The sequence below is a fragment of the Neodiprion lecontei genome, chromosome 7 (genome assembly GCF_021901455.1).
Source record: "Neodiprion lecontei isolate iyNeoLeco1 chromosome 7, iyNeoLeco1.1, whole genome shotgun sequence".
NCBI lineage: Eukaryota > Metazoa > Arthropoda > Insecta > Hymenoptera > Diprionidae > Neodiprion > Neodiprion lecontei.
In genome coordinates this window covers 7,322,834-7,337,962 of record NC_060266.1, presented here as the reverse complement: position 1 = coordinate 7,337,962, position 15,129 = coordinate 7,322,834, and the positions used below count along the sequence as shown (strand labels likewise).

The 15,129-nt window shown below is 34.9% G+C and overlaps 1 protein-coding gene across 1 annotated transcript in view; it reads right to left on the bottom strand.

Moving 5' to 3' along the window:
• The window catches only part of LOC124295603 (odorant receptor 13a-like), a 134,420-nt gene that overhangs the window by 84,649 nt on the left and 34,642 nt on the right, over nucleotides 1-15,129 (bottom strand). The window contains exons 2-3 of the mRNA XM_046746135.1: nucleotides 14,240-14,294; nucleotides 5,669-5,723 (exon numbers count right to left, since the gene is read on the bottom strand). The gene's annotated coding sequence lies outside the window, so the exon portion shown is untranslated. The remainder of the gene's footprint in view (nucleotides 1-5,668; nucleotides 5,724-14,239; nucleotides 14,295-15,129) is intronic.

The window sequence follows — 15,129 nt, the reverse complement described above, 5'->3', positions numbered from 1 at the left end:
ACTTTTCCAATCAATGAAGGAAAAAATGTAGAAAAATGTATGGTTATTTTATGAAAACGGTATATGTGTAAATTGTATGGGATTCCAATTTCCTCATCAGATTGGTGGAGCTCTTCAATTTGATGAAATCATCTTGTTATATTACACTCGGTAGAAGTGATGAGCAATTCTACCGGTAATAAGTAAAATAACGTTTTCCTAATCAAAGGAAAGTGAATTATTTGATTAAATGAAAGAATCACGTTTATCTAAGCGGTTGAAGAAATATTCTGCTCACAATCAGTCGTGTTATAATTCGTATGACTGAGATGTGTATTAGAATTTGCATAATGAATTTTTCTGAATAAAAACAAATATGGTTTTCAATAAAATCAATACATTTGGACAGGCTGAGATAGGTTTTGAAAAAATTACAATTATTGAAAAGGTTGGTGGATCGATATTGAAATTTTGAAAGTGCGAACCCTTGAAAATAAGAAGTCCAAAATTAAAAAAATAGGCAAAACAATGAATATGTAAAGAGGTAATTGTTCTTAAGAATATTAACAAAATATAGAAAATAAATGAAAACGCATGGGAATCAAAAGGCAGTAAAATATGCATAATGTCTGCAGGAATTGTCAAATTGAGATTGATTCTATAGCATCATAAATTTATTCTCTTGTTGTCGACAGTTATTTTATATTTCCAGATTTTACCGTCAACCGTTAAGCTCTGCAATAAAAGAAAACGTTCGTAATTACTCTGCCCTCGTTCCTGAATCAATAATCTTACCGTATTATAAGGAGGTTTGTTGGACAAGAAAAATTATATTGTTTACAAATTTTATTGCGAAATGTTTCAAATTCGCAAAAATTCATAAGCTATAAAGATCTCTTTGAAAATACAAAGACAGAAATTCCTCGAATAATTATTAATAAAAAAAGCTCAGAGTAAAGTCGAACGAATTAACTAGATTTTTAAAAGTTTTCAAGTGATTTGAAATCGAACATCGATATCTCAACTTTCGCTTATAATTCAGTATTTTTTACTTTCGTATTCTTAAATAGATTTTCGTACCTGACGAATATGATAATTTCACGAATCTCGTAATATCAAAAACCAATCGTCGTTGTTATAAATCACTTAAAATTTTTTGCCCGTCTTTCTCATTTCCCATCAAATCAAACTTTCGACTTTTATTTTCTATAAATTTCATCCCCAACTTTATTTCACGGACAGTTCTCATATTGATTTTGTTCTGAGGAGTTACTCGTCCTACTGGCAAAACTCCATCCCCGAGGGAGACTAGGAGTAATGAAAACGCTTCTCCGCAAACCTGAGAAGATCCGCGTAAATATAAAGCCTATCCCATACTTCTGAACCGTCCTATTTTCCGTCGACGGTCAGTTCGTATTTGACTTTGAAATGTAAATTGAATACGTGAGGAATCGTTCAACAATTCCCGACTCGAGTAATTGCGTGGATATTGTGCAGCGGAAAAGAGGAAATTGCATTTCCTGTATAAACTAATAACGTAATAATGTAACAATGTTCGAACTTATGCCGATAATAAGGCAACGAATTTTTTCCTGAGCTTTGATCTGTTTCAGTTGAGTTTTTACCGACCGAGTAAAACGTCACGTGATTTAACTATCATCAAAGCCTTTGGCATCAAAAATTCTACGACTCGCAATAATTATTTTCCGTCGTATGAAATTCCAGAAAACGATAAAAAACGAGATGTAAGTAACGGTGGAAAATTATCATTCACAAATCTAATTATACATTCAAAATTTCATGCGATTGATTTGTCGGAACATGTTTGCCAAAAATGTAAAGGAAATCCAGAGTTTGATTTCCGCTGTTTTTTTTTTTATTCTTGTATTCACATGTTCGCGTTATTGAAAGTTGGCTGCATACGACTTTTGGAGAATTTGTTTAGGACAAAATTCGAACCAACTGTAAGATTTTGGTGTAAAACAAGGGATATAATAAAGTTGAAATATTATAACTGAACTTTACTCCTATGGATTCGCGATATTTCCTTCATTTACTGCGACGAAGAGAAATAAATATCGACACAAACAACTTCAGTTTCAATCTCCAAGCCCTCGATTCGGTATTTCATTGTTTTCTCAATCTCTCCGCTTCACTGTACACTTGACACACCCTTAAATACGAATCAGCCGGGTCGTCTGAATCAAAAGTTAGGAAAAGAGAATAAGCCGTTCTAAAAGTCATCAGAAATCTTGTTTGCTCTGACGATGGTGGAAACAAATGAAATTGCAACATTCCTACTGTGTAACAGAGATCATTCTCGCGCTAAATCCGAATAAGAGAAGCTTATTAGCTACAAACAATTCAAGAAAAGTTTTTATAACCGATACGTTGAAAAGAGTTGAATATCGGTGTTGTTTGATTCTAATGTTTTTCGACTCATTTTTCTCACTGATGAAAACCCTGTAAATCCTCAGAAAAACGTTAAAAGATTCTCACGTTACAGTATACTTATAACACATAACTATAATTGTTGAGAAACATTTTTTTCTGTATCTTCCTTACAGAAATCTATTTTTATCCACTCTAGACATAAATATTTGCAAAATTTTTTAAGATGATATCTGAAGACCTCTGGAGTGAAAAGCAAACCCACAAACATTGGACTAACCTAAAAAGCAATAGAGTTTAGTCTTTTTCAACATTTCAATACGACATCCTTTTCTCAAATTGTTGATACCTTAGCTCGGGTTATTCGAAAATGATCACAATAATTTCTATTAAGGGGATGCTGTAGTGAGTTTTTACCGACTGCGTTACATGTCTTCTATTTCAGCTACTATTAGAGGCTACTCGTCGTAAAAAAAGGGCGTAACAGCCGTATTTTACAATAAAACTGAACAAAAACTCCCCAATACGTTTTTTGTTTATGCAAAAATCCGAACCGCGTCAAAAGGTATCAAACTTTGACCTAATTTTTCAGGGCAAAGGAATGTGCATTTGAGATTCACTGAGGTACAAATTGCCTTGTCCTAAGAAATTATGTCGAACTCACTTACACCACCAGCATTTTCAGTCACTCATTTAGAGATATCTGATGTTGTTTTTACTTATCCAAATGGCTCGACCGACTTATCGATCTCCAAGTGAAAACGAGAGGTTAGGTTAGGTCAGGCGAGTTGACGAGAACAAGATCCATAGATAAACGAGTGGACAAAGAAAGGTCTTTCCAATGATTCTATTTTCCTTCAAATTTGTGTATAGTTTGTATGTTTTATGCTACAGTCTAAACATGACTAGAACGGAAAAAAAAGAATGAATAATTCTCTAGCGTCGCCATTTGCAATCGCCAGTTTAGTTCCTACGAACAATTCCTCATGCAAAAACCTTCTTCTATTCACTCGTCTATCCACGGACCTTGAATGAGAAGGCTGCAAGACCGGCGAGTCCGATCGGGCACCGGAATTGGCCGAAGATTACCGGTAAGGTAGAGAGGTGACCTTACCGACCGAGCCGATGTACGTAGTTAAACATGTCCCTAATTTTGGGGTATCAGCGAGGCGTCGGACGGTGAGTTGGCTTTATAGTCACTCTTCACTCCGGCTTAGCCCCTCACGACCTGAGTGCCTCGTTCGGTTTATAAGGCCCGCACTGCAGCGGTAATTCAACTTTTGCTTCTCACTGATTACACACCCTGCAAGCATCACGATTCGTCACCTACCCCTCTCGGCCAGAGTTGCCAATCTCTTAATTTCATGGCGCTCGTGTCATTGTGTCGGATTTCGTGAGAACAATTTCTTTTTACAGCTCGATAATTCCCGCATCGTTCGCGAGGGTCCGGAAAACTTTTTATCACACCCCGCGAATTAGGATCGTAAAAAACTGTCTAAGGGTGCGAGGAAAAACCATTTGAACGCTCTCCAACATCGCATCACCCACCGTCATTCGCGTGTTCTCACTAATTCTCACTGATCGCTGACTCATTTTGGTAATCTAAACCTGATTGCACTGAGAGAAATTTTTAGTTCCGGTTACCGGCCAGTCCTCAACTATTCTCATTTTTTGCCATAATCGAAAAATATAGTTCTGGGTCAAAAATCAAAATTAGTTTTGTAGCTGTTACCAAAAAGTCTAGTATCCGTTACTATTCTTTCTCATTACGATCACTGTTGGCATATTTTCTTGCAACTGTTGCGAAAATTTAATGCTTGTGCAACAATGAATTGATGTTAAAGCCTTATTTGACTAAAAAAGTAGAGTAAACCGAAGAAACTGATTTTGCGTAGCAATTACCAAAAAAGGATCGACAATAGCGCAAAATAGTTAGGCGTAGCTAGTTTTTCGTAATTCCAACAATATTTAAACAGTTTTTTTTAAAATACCTGTTTTACTCAATTTTTCTGGTTACTGTAACAAATGAAATTTTTCTCAGTGTTTGATTATTCCGGATGTTCTGTTACTCGAAAAAATGTTTGACCCCTCTTTTTCTGATAGGACATTCATTATTAGTGATTAAGGTCTTTGTTGTAATTGATTGGACAAATAGCTGTTCATCCTTAACTTGTATCCGACTGATGTATTTAAAGTATAATCTTGATAATACAAACTACGACGTTATCAAGACTTCATTTTTCCTAACACTGAATCAATATGTTTTTCATAATCAGTCTGAATTTAATGCTGATTTTTTAATTCACAACTGATTTTTATTAACGAATTGAATATTATTAAAGTTGATACATCCGTGTAAGTATTCGATATATATTAGCTTTTGATGCCCATATTCCGATTGACAGGATGTAGCTGAACGTCGGTTAGAAATTGGAAAATATTACGCATATGGTTGTCTATTTTTCGAAAACTTCTACAAAATAACAGATATTATTTTCAGATTAAACCAGAGGTGTTAGGCCAGCAATGATTCTCACACTGCAGGTTCCAAGTTCACAAAAAAAAGTATTATTATCCAATTCGAATTTTGAAATACAAATTCCGATTCCTGATTAACGATTTAAAAGCCCTCAAGTACCATGTTATATGAAAATGTTACGATTCTTTTTTATTTTGAACCATTATAATGGATCCAGCATTAAAAATTTTTGAAATCTGATCTTGGATTCGTTGTCAGTGAAAAATTCATGTTGTTCTTATCGAAATGCACTTTCTGAATAAAATATTCGAAAAATAGAAGATGCTTCATGCAACGAAATTATGGCGTGAATTTGAAAGAAATCCACATTCTGTCATCTTTCAGGAAATTTAAATTTATTACAGCAGGGAAAAGTCAGGAATAACTTGGGGAATTTCGAAAATGAAACTGAAATTTTGATTCTGTCAAATAAACAAAATCGTTCTTATAGAAAGTACTATTGATGTGGAGAAAAAAAAAGTTGGACTTGAAATTTTATTTCATCGCACCACTTCGTAGATACTGCGTGTATTATTTAACATCAAAACTTCTTTAGTATTTTTCTTACGGAAAATCACAGGCTTTTTTTTTATGAATTGATAGTCAGATAGTATGATTGTTATGGGCTAGATTTCGCTTGGCTATTATTTATTTGCGGAAAACCAAAATTCGCCACAATATATTAACGTCCGTACAAAGAGAAATTTCCTAAACACGATTTATCTGAAATGAACGCGGAGTTTTCCTTGGTTGAGGAAATAAATAAAATTGTTCACTTACCTTTCGTTGATCTTGATGATTTTGGCTGTGGGCGACTCTGCGTGCTCGACGGTGACTAGATATGACATAAATTAACAATATTAATAAACGATTACTCGGGTTGCGGTAACTAAATTATTACGACTAATTCATACTAAAATTAAATATTACTATCTAAATGAATAAAATGGCTGGTTATAATTGTCTGGTAGCACTTTCAAACTGTTATCTACAACAGAATTTTGTGGAAGGGTTTTTAAAAGAAGGAGGAATGATTCACCAAGGTCTAATAGAGCGCCGTTGGATAAGGTTAACAAGATTTAGATAACAATTCAACAGCCAAGGCACATCCAAAATTCACCAAAATCAAATAGGGTGCCGGTGGACTAATGAAAGATTCAATTGCTGTCGCGAAAATGGCAGAGTAGAGAAAGGAATTCGCCAATGCCAACCAGGGCTCCGGTGAACACACTAAAATGGGTGTTGATGTAATTTAGTATATTTGACAGTTCGATTTAGTCACGATAAAGGTAATTAATTTAATCAACTCACAAAATAGATTGAACACAATAATTTAGTTTATTCAAATTAATTAGATCAACATTAAAATGATTCAATGTTATTATTGAAATAACGATATTAAAATAGAAGAAAAGTACGGAATTTCTTCAGTTACCTTCCTAGTTTTGATTGGAAGAGATTTTGTGAACCACTCTCTTCCAATCATGGTTATGAACTGACTGTTTAAAAGGTTCGTATTCGCCCTGAACTACTTCTGCCCTCTGGGTCCGGTGCAGTGGGTTTGTTATGCCTACCCCAGCCTTTCCAGAATTGCCGTACTTGAATCCTGTATACAAAGATAAGCTATTCTGGACTTTGGTTGTCATTTTCCAAACAGGCACCACTTAAAAAAGGTTTTATTGCGTTGCACGTGCACGCCAGTTCTTGCATGTCCGAAAATATCATAAGGTGAATTTCAGGCATCTAGTCTGTCTTAACGATATATTGTTTGAGGTTGAACAGTTTTTGCTCGAGTGTTGATGAAATGAATAGTCAAAGTATAAAAGGCATTGTGAAAAAAGAAAATGCTTCAACCGTGAGCTTGCAATATTTGAAGGACACCACTCGTTCTCTGGTGTGGTCCATCTGGTATGCACGTGCACGTGGATCTGTTTGGATTCAGACTGCCGTTAACACTATTTGACTATAAGGTTAACATGAACAAGAATGAATGTTTCTCAAAACGGTTATAAGATAAAAGGAACCTTATGCATTCAATGCATACGAAAATTTAAAGTATAATATAAGAATGACAAACGAAATTATAAAAGATTATAATTATAGGAAAAGAATATATAAATCCTTGGAATTGAATACGTGATGCAAAATGAGACTAATATTCAGAGGCGTCAGGCATTGAGGATGTGACTCCTCCCCCTTCCGTGTCAAATGTTGAACGTGTGTGTAACATTTGACGCTTGTATAAATATTTTTCGAGTACATTGGTAGGAATGAATTTGATGGCTTGGGATAGTGGTACGACTAGTGGATTTTCGACGATCTGTTCTTTCGTTGAATTTTTTTCTTCGTCCTTGTTATCGGATTGAGGTTTTCCCAAATGCGTAAGCAGGGTTATCGATGAACCGAGTACTGCTCCCAGTTGACGTACACTCCAGCTATAAATATTGTGCAGAGTTTACCCATGGTTTCCAATATGAATTACCGTTTCAATTAATTTCACAGCGAAGTAGACACCCAAAGGCTCCGGAAATAGCAGTTCCAAACGGCATGAATCCGATCCAGAGTTTACGTGATGTCGATTCGGTGATTTTATTTTACAAGTTCTCGTCCAATAAAGCTGATGGTGATATTTTTGTTCCGGAAATAGCGTGTCCAGTTATACCTCTTGCAACTGCGTTCAGCACGGCTGGCTTTTGGATCGAGAACATCACTCGGTCGCGAAAACTCATCAAGTCCTCCTCCGTTTAGATACCACTGACAGAAAGAGGTGGCGGTTTAGTATGTTTCCAAGATAGCCGGGTCATCGGTGTGAGCTTCTCCGGTGCGTCGACGACAACTTTTGGTAGAAGTGAGAATTTCATCCAGGTTTCGTCGATGCTAAATGTGATTAAATGCAATTCACGGCATTCTCTTTCATTCGATTTCAGAAGAGCGAGTCATCTTGAAATGTTATTGGTATTTCTCGATGACACGTTTGTGTTTTCCTAACAATCACTGTAGCGGTTACGCATTTAATAGATTGTACGACTTCTCCTGCTCGTATCGCCATGTAACCCGGTCTCTTCATCACGTTGTATGCGGTTCATTTGGTGTAAGGGTGGCAAGCGTAAAGGTATTACGGAATATCTGGTTATTTAATATCATCCTTGTAGACTTTCGCTATTTGATTACAAGGATGTTTTTCTAGGTATACTAGTTTTTTATTCACGTACGATAGGATATCGACATTGTCAATGGCGATTTTACTTTTGGCTTTTATCGAGTTTGCAGGGTCAATTTCCGCAATGAACAGTCAAGAGTATTCTGTTCGTGCAATTTTGTAATCACAAATACTAAATTCAGTCGTTTTGATCATGGCGAAAGTGGTTTTTTCGCTTGAATAAGTATAGACGTCAAGTGCGAATCCATCATCTTGAGGCTCTCTAATCATTAGCGCTGGTCCGGTGTAGACGGTGTAAAACAGTCTGCATTGGATAACCTGCGTCCAGTTCCATCTACCATCACCAGCTATTGCATCTTCTTGTTGTTCTTAACCATAGTCATAGCTAGCAGCAACACAGGCTCAGGTGTCCGTCACTTTTCCGGCAAATATCGCATCTCGAATGTTGGTCCCGTTCTGAAGAAATCCCGGTACGGCGACGTTGTTCCCCAGACTGTTTATTCCAAAATTATAAAGCCCCGTACATGTTTCTCTGCTAACCTTATGTATACAAACACGTCGTCCTTTTCTGACCGCAGAGTTGTGTGAGTTTATACCACAGTGATGAAATATTCTGTAGATCTCGATTTTGCATTGGATGACATATGTGTGGCGAAATTCGGCTACTTGGAGCAATTGAACGTGGATTTAATAGGAAATAGGCTCTTATTCTGGGATGTCGCATTTTCCGATGCTAGTAGTATAAATGGTTGAAGCGTTTCTTGAAGTTGCTCCACAGTCGTAACCCACTAGAGCCCAAATTACGGCGGGCATCCATAACATGTTCACCACTAAAATGATTGTACTAAAACGGTTAGCTTTATTTTTTGGATCAAAATGTTCCATTCGTAACATAATAATAAAGAAAGCTATTCATTGGGATTTATAATATCATGATTGATTGAAGTCAGTGAATATATGTATATTTTATCTTTCTGTTTCCGTCTCTGCTTTGATCGGGATTCTAATTAAAAATGTTGATTCTAAAACAATATACTTATATTCAAATGATTGAAAATTGTTTATTAGTATTTCTAACCGTTTATACAAGACTGAAAATGTTGTGCTGTAAAAGATTCTTTTCCCAATTTTAACGTATCCTATTCAATGTAACTAGTATTATTATTGCTAAATTGAGCTTGTTTAACGTAATCATAAACGTAGGTATATTCTTCTATACAATGTTTATTATTATCTCCAAATTGAACTTGATTAACATAATTATACAAAATGACTTGCCAACTATTGAAGATTTATGATTATCCTTACCTAATCATAAGTAACTATAGTAATTAATTATGTACAATTTGTCTCAACCTCGTAGTTTATGTACGATAGAATCTTGGAAATACTGATTGACAGAACAACGTCAAATTGGTTTTAATGTCAACGTTTCGGCCACAATTTGGGCCCTCCTCAGAACAAATATCTTTGTTATATGCACATCAACATGAACACAAAGAGAATTTTCAAACACGTTCACCAAATAAATTTTAAGTAACCTAAGCAGTTCAATTATGACACTGATCTCTTAATTTACAGACGTTCGCCAACGGACGAATGGTGAATGAATCTTACGCACATGGTTTATAAAAGGTCAGTACCATAATTAAACTACGTAGGTTATTTGATATTAAAAGCAATTTGGCGTTGTTCTATCGACCTGAATTTTCAATATTCTAACGTAAGTAATTAATTATTCCTTTAGGATTTTTAATTTGTTCATGTAATCTATCTTGATTCTATTGCCAATTTGATTTGACATTATAATTTTCCAGTATTTCTTCTACCTCATACGATCCTGAATATTGATCTGCAAATTTCCCTTTTATGGGTTCCTTTAAAAAAAAAAGACTAAATCGCCTTTTACCAAATTTAACGAATTTATTTGTTTACCATAATAATGTTTCAATTTCTATTTTGATTGTATCGATTTTTTTTTTTTTTTTTGAGCTCGGTCTCAAATATTTCTGATTTTGGTAAAAAGTTCGATTAAGTATTCTTCGTATGTTCGATCATTTAATTCTTCGATTATTTCATATTTGTGTGGTAATCTCGCTACTTTTTCAAAGACTAATTAACAAGGTTCATATTTTCTTTTTTCACGGACACTTGTATTCTACGAAAACATTGCAACGTCTAGCCATTTATCCCAATTATTTTCTTTTGTGACTTATTGTTTCAGATATCCCGATAGAACGTGATGTGATCTTGCTATAGATCCATTTAATTGAAGATGCATAGCAGTTGTTTTACGTTGTTTAATTCTGAGTTTCTTTGCTGTAGCTTCTATCAGTGAACTTGTGAGATTAGCACCTTGATCATTGACAATTTACTCAGCAGCTCCAGCTTTACAAATAAAGTTATCGATTAGTGCTTCCGCTACGTAAACTGAGGTGATTGAATTCAAAGGCACTGCTAAAAAATATTTCGTTGATTGATCATGAATTGTTAAAATATACTCGTTGTCTGAAGGAGTGATAGGTGGAGGCCCTACTATGTCTGTAGACATTTTGTCAAAACTTGAACCTGGCGTGTCAGTCAACACCGTAGGTTCTTTAGTTTTAACTCTTGTTAATTTTTTGAGTTTTTTTGATAAAATATTTAAATTTAATTCCAGGACAACGTCTAACGATTCTATTAAAATATCACGATCTGAAGGTGTATTCAATACGGCTATCTATGCTTTTTGCGATTGCTTTCCTTTCATTTTCAAGAGACTCACGAATGCTGGTGTTTTGCACGTTATTATCCATGCTAATAGTTTCTAAAACTTCGTTGAGTATTGTATCATTAATTTCTTCTTGGTTTACATCGTAAAGAAGGTTGAAGTTAAAATTGTCTGTGTATCTATCCGGTGATTTTATTTTTGTCTGTATCGAAGTTTACGATGTGACGGTAATACGTAATTTCGAAACTCCATTTAATGCCTCGTAGTGGTGCAAAATTTAATACACAATTTCTCGAATTTGAAACAAATTTCAACACTAATCTTCGAAAACGATCATGTCACAGAAATGGTCTGACGAGACGTAAATCAGAAAGAACACTATAAGTGGATTTTACATCAACAATTTAACCGAACCTGTTGGATCAAACTACACGGATAAGTGATAAAACCGTTAATTTAATTTTTTTATTGTTAATTTAATGATAAAACTGTTGAGAATAATTAGAAATTGACAAACAAATTAAAATATAAAAAACAATCGACACAATGGAACTAATTAATTGAAAAGGCGTATTTTACTTTGTGTAGGATTGTGTGAATGAATGTATGAGTGTGTAATTTTAAATGCAATGAAATAGATGATCTAATGTCTGTATATATGTATGATCAGAGAAATAGAAAAGTAAAATTCAATGGAATGAAATTTAAAGATTTCTATCGTTATTTATATTTAATTTATTTAATTCAATGTTAGATGTAACTTTCGTATTTATATTCGTTCTTGATTTTTTTTTTTTTGTATGCCTGTTCATTTTATTATGATTACTGACTCAAATTCTTAACATCCATTGTATATATTTTTCTCTATCTCGTTCGTTAGTATATAAAAACGAAAACAAATATTTACAACGACCTTCATTTTCGGTATTACGACTACTTGGGTTATCCGATTTTCCATCCTTTTTTACGCTTGGGCCTGCTGTTACATTATCTTTTTACGACTAACTCTCTTCGTAGTGTGAGTTGCTACCCGAAGGTCTCAGACGTATCGGGTTTCCCATTGACATACATAAGTACTTCAAAAGGTTCAGTGGAAATTGTATTAAACAAAATTTTGTTCTACCTTTTCCCATGATAGTTTATCTAAGCCACATCCTATTTTGGGCATTGCAGTTTTATAACAATTTAGATTTTTGCATAGATTTCTTAATGATATCAGACTTCGTTCTGATGATTTTAATGTTGGTCTTTCGTGGCTCTACATTTTCGTTGTGAGATGGAATATGCATATATTGCCATTTTTTAGAAAAGCTAACAGGTCTCTTCTGAGATTTTAAATGAATAATGTTTCCAAAACGGTATTTGAAATCAATCTTCTGCTACGCAATGAACTAGCGAATAGTTTTGATTTACTGCGAATGAATCACCTGGAGTAACTTTGATATTTTGCTTTGACTTCTGTATTAGATCCTGTGTTTGTTTTTTGATTGCTGATACTCGCGATTCGTTCAACACTGGATTTCTCGATAACGCGTCAGCATTCGCGTTTATTCTTCCAGGTTTGTATTCCCAACTATATTCGTACTCTGTAAGCTTTGATCTCCACCGTAAAAGTCTCGACATTGGATCTTTACCTGAGCGCAACCAAATTGAAGGTCTATGATCCGTGAATAATTGTAAGTTGACTTTCTTTCCATATGAATATGGCCTGAACTTAGTCACTGTGTAAGCTATGGCCATTAATTCTTTATGGCCGCAACTATAAGGATCCTGGCTTAATACGCCTTCTATGGCGAATCCTGATGTATCCGTTGTCACAATGAAAACCATCGTAAACGAAAAATATTGAAACTAGTGCATTTTCGCGCAGTTTATCCCATAATTAGCTAACGACGTTTTCTTGTGCCTCTTTACAAAGGAATTTCACGTTTTTTTTCAAAAGTTCTGTCAAAGGTTTTACTATTTTTCGAGAAATTTGGTACAAAGCGTCGATAGTAACCGATTAGACGTGGGAATTGTTTGATATATTTCGCATTCTTGGGTTTTGGAAATTCCTCAAGTGCTATGAGAATTTTATGGATCACGTTTTACGCCGTCTTCGCTGATTATATGACCGAAATAACCTACTTCCTTTTTGAGAAACTCGCATTTGTCTGTTTGAAGTTTTTAAATTTGCATTTCTCAATTTCGGTACGAGTGAATTGAATTCTTCTTTATGCTTTTTAAGTGAACCTGAGTATACTTCTACGCTATCGAGGTATACAAATAGTTTTACTCCCTGTAAACCTCGTAAAACGTGATCCATCAGCCTCTAAAACGTTGCTGGTGCGTTTGTTAAACCAGACGGCATTCTTTAAAGCTTGCAATGGCTACACGGTGTTGAAAATGCTATTTGAGTTGCATCGTTCTCTATTACTTTTTTGATGAAAACACTTGATCTGGAATTTCCGTCATATTTGGCAACGGATATGCATCTTCTACAATTTTTCATTCAAAGCTCGATAATCTATGACGATTATCCAGCGTTTGTTGCCTTCAGAATGATCCTTCTTCGCTAAGACAGATAAAGGAGAATTATATTGAAATAATGACGGCTAGATAATGTCATTGTTCAATAAATTATTCAAATTTGTAGTCTGATAATTATTGGCTGTACACCTTCTGTAATTACTTCGTGCTCTATAACACGTCTGGATCCTAATAACTCACCCGGTATGTAAAACCCGTCTTAATTTTCATATATGAGATTATGTACGCTTTCGTTTTCTCCATTGTTCAAATGTACAAGCCTTAATTGCTCTAAAATTTGGTCGTCGAATATTTTTACTGCGACTTTATCAAGGTTTCGAATTTTCTGAACTTCCTGAGTGTTACGGATGCTCTGGTTATTTTGAATCCTCCGAATTCGATGATTATTTTGAATGCTCTCATTCTACCTTTTTGAAATTAATTTTTAATTTGGAAACAAACTTCGTTGACCTATTCTATCGACGCATCCCTGCCCCGAGGAAAAGTTTTAATAAAAAATTCCATTTCTGCCTAGAAGATTTGTTAGATCACATTCAAGCCCTAAGGTCGATTCTTGCAGCACGTGGCGTCGCGTTCTCGCTAGGTAACAAATAGATGGTCGGTACAAGTAATTTTGTCTCCTCATCCGTAGAGTTAATTGTTCGAATACGCTCCTATCCATTATTATTTTTCGCCAGCGCTTCTTCTAAAACTACCCCCTCTTTCACACCAAGTCTTGGTACGTAAATTTCCATTACGTCGTTATGTTTTTATTTTTATACGCAACGGAGTATTTCATATTATATTAAATCGTTCATTTCGACCAATTCTTGAGCATACTTGATTGTTACTTTTCGAGATCGAAATACATTAACGCTCGTACAAGGAGAAAATTATTGAACACGATTTATCTAAGGTGAACGTGGAGTTTTTCTCTTTTGATTCAGCTTTCGAAATGAAAGTTGTCACTTACTTTTCGTCGATCTTCTTGATTTGAGCTGTGGGCGACGCTGCGTGTTTGACGGTGACTAGATATGACAAAAATTAACAATATTAACAAACGATTACTCGGATTGCGGAAATTCAATTATTGTGACCAATTCACACCTTTAATAAATAATATCCAAGTATCTAAACGAATAAAGGTACGGAGATAATTTAGTAGATTTGTCAGTGTGATTCAGTCACGTTGAAGGTAATTAATTTGGTCAACTCACAAAATAGGTTGAACACAATGACTCATATTGTTATCAAATTGATGATATTCAAATAAAAGAGAAACACGGAACTTCTCCAGTTACGGTGATTGTCTTAACGCTGGTGTGTTGCATTAATACGGTACCTCATTGTTCTGTACATGTCGAAGCAATTTTGAGCTTAATATCATGGAATCCAACATTACCATTTTTTTAGCGTGATTTTTTTTCTTTTGCTGCATCGAGTAAAAATTATTCTCAGTAAAATAAATACATGGATCAAAGTGAGCCGTAAAATCGTGTCTACACTTTAATTTATGATGTAGCAAAAATTCATATTTATCAATCAATTCGTGTACGTAATTTGACTGCTGCTTTATTGATAAGACACTTCTTCTCAATCACGCGCAAATCGATTAATTTGCAATACTTGGGTCATCTGCATTTTCTTATTTGTAATTAAAACTATTACTATCAAAATATGAAGAAGCTTTTTTTCCCATACCCAGAGAAGCTTCTCATTGCGACCACCATAGAATTCTAAGTATTTTCGTTTCTTTACCGTAACCAGAGAATATAAGTCCGGCTGTAAAATAGGAACAAGTTTTGCAGCCGTAACCAGGAAATCTGGGATGTAATGTTTTTTCTTTTTTTTTGTTCGTTGTGG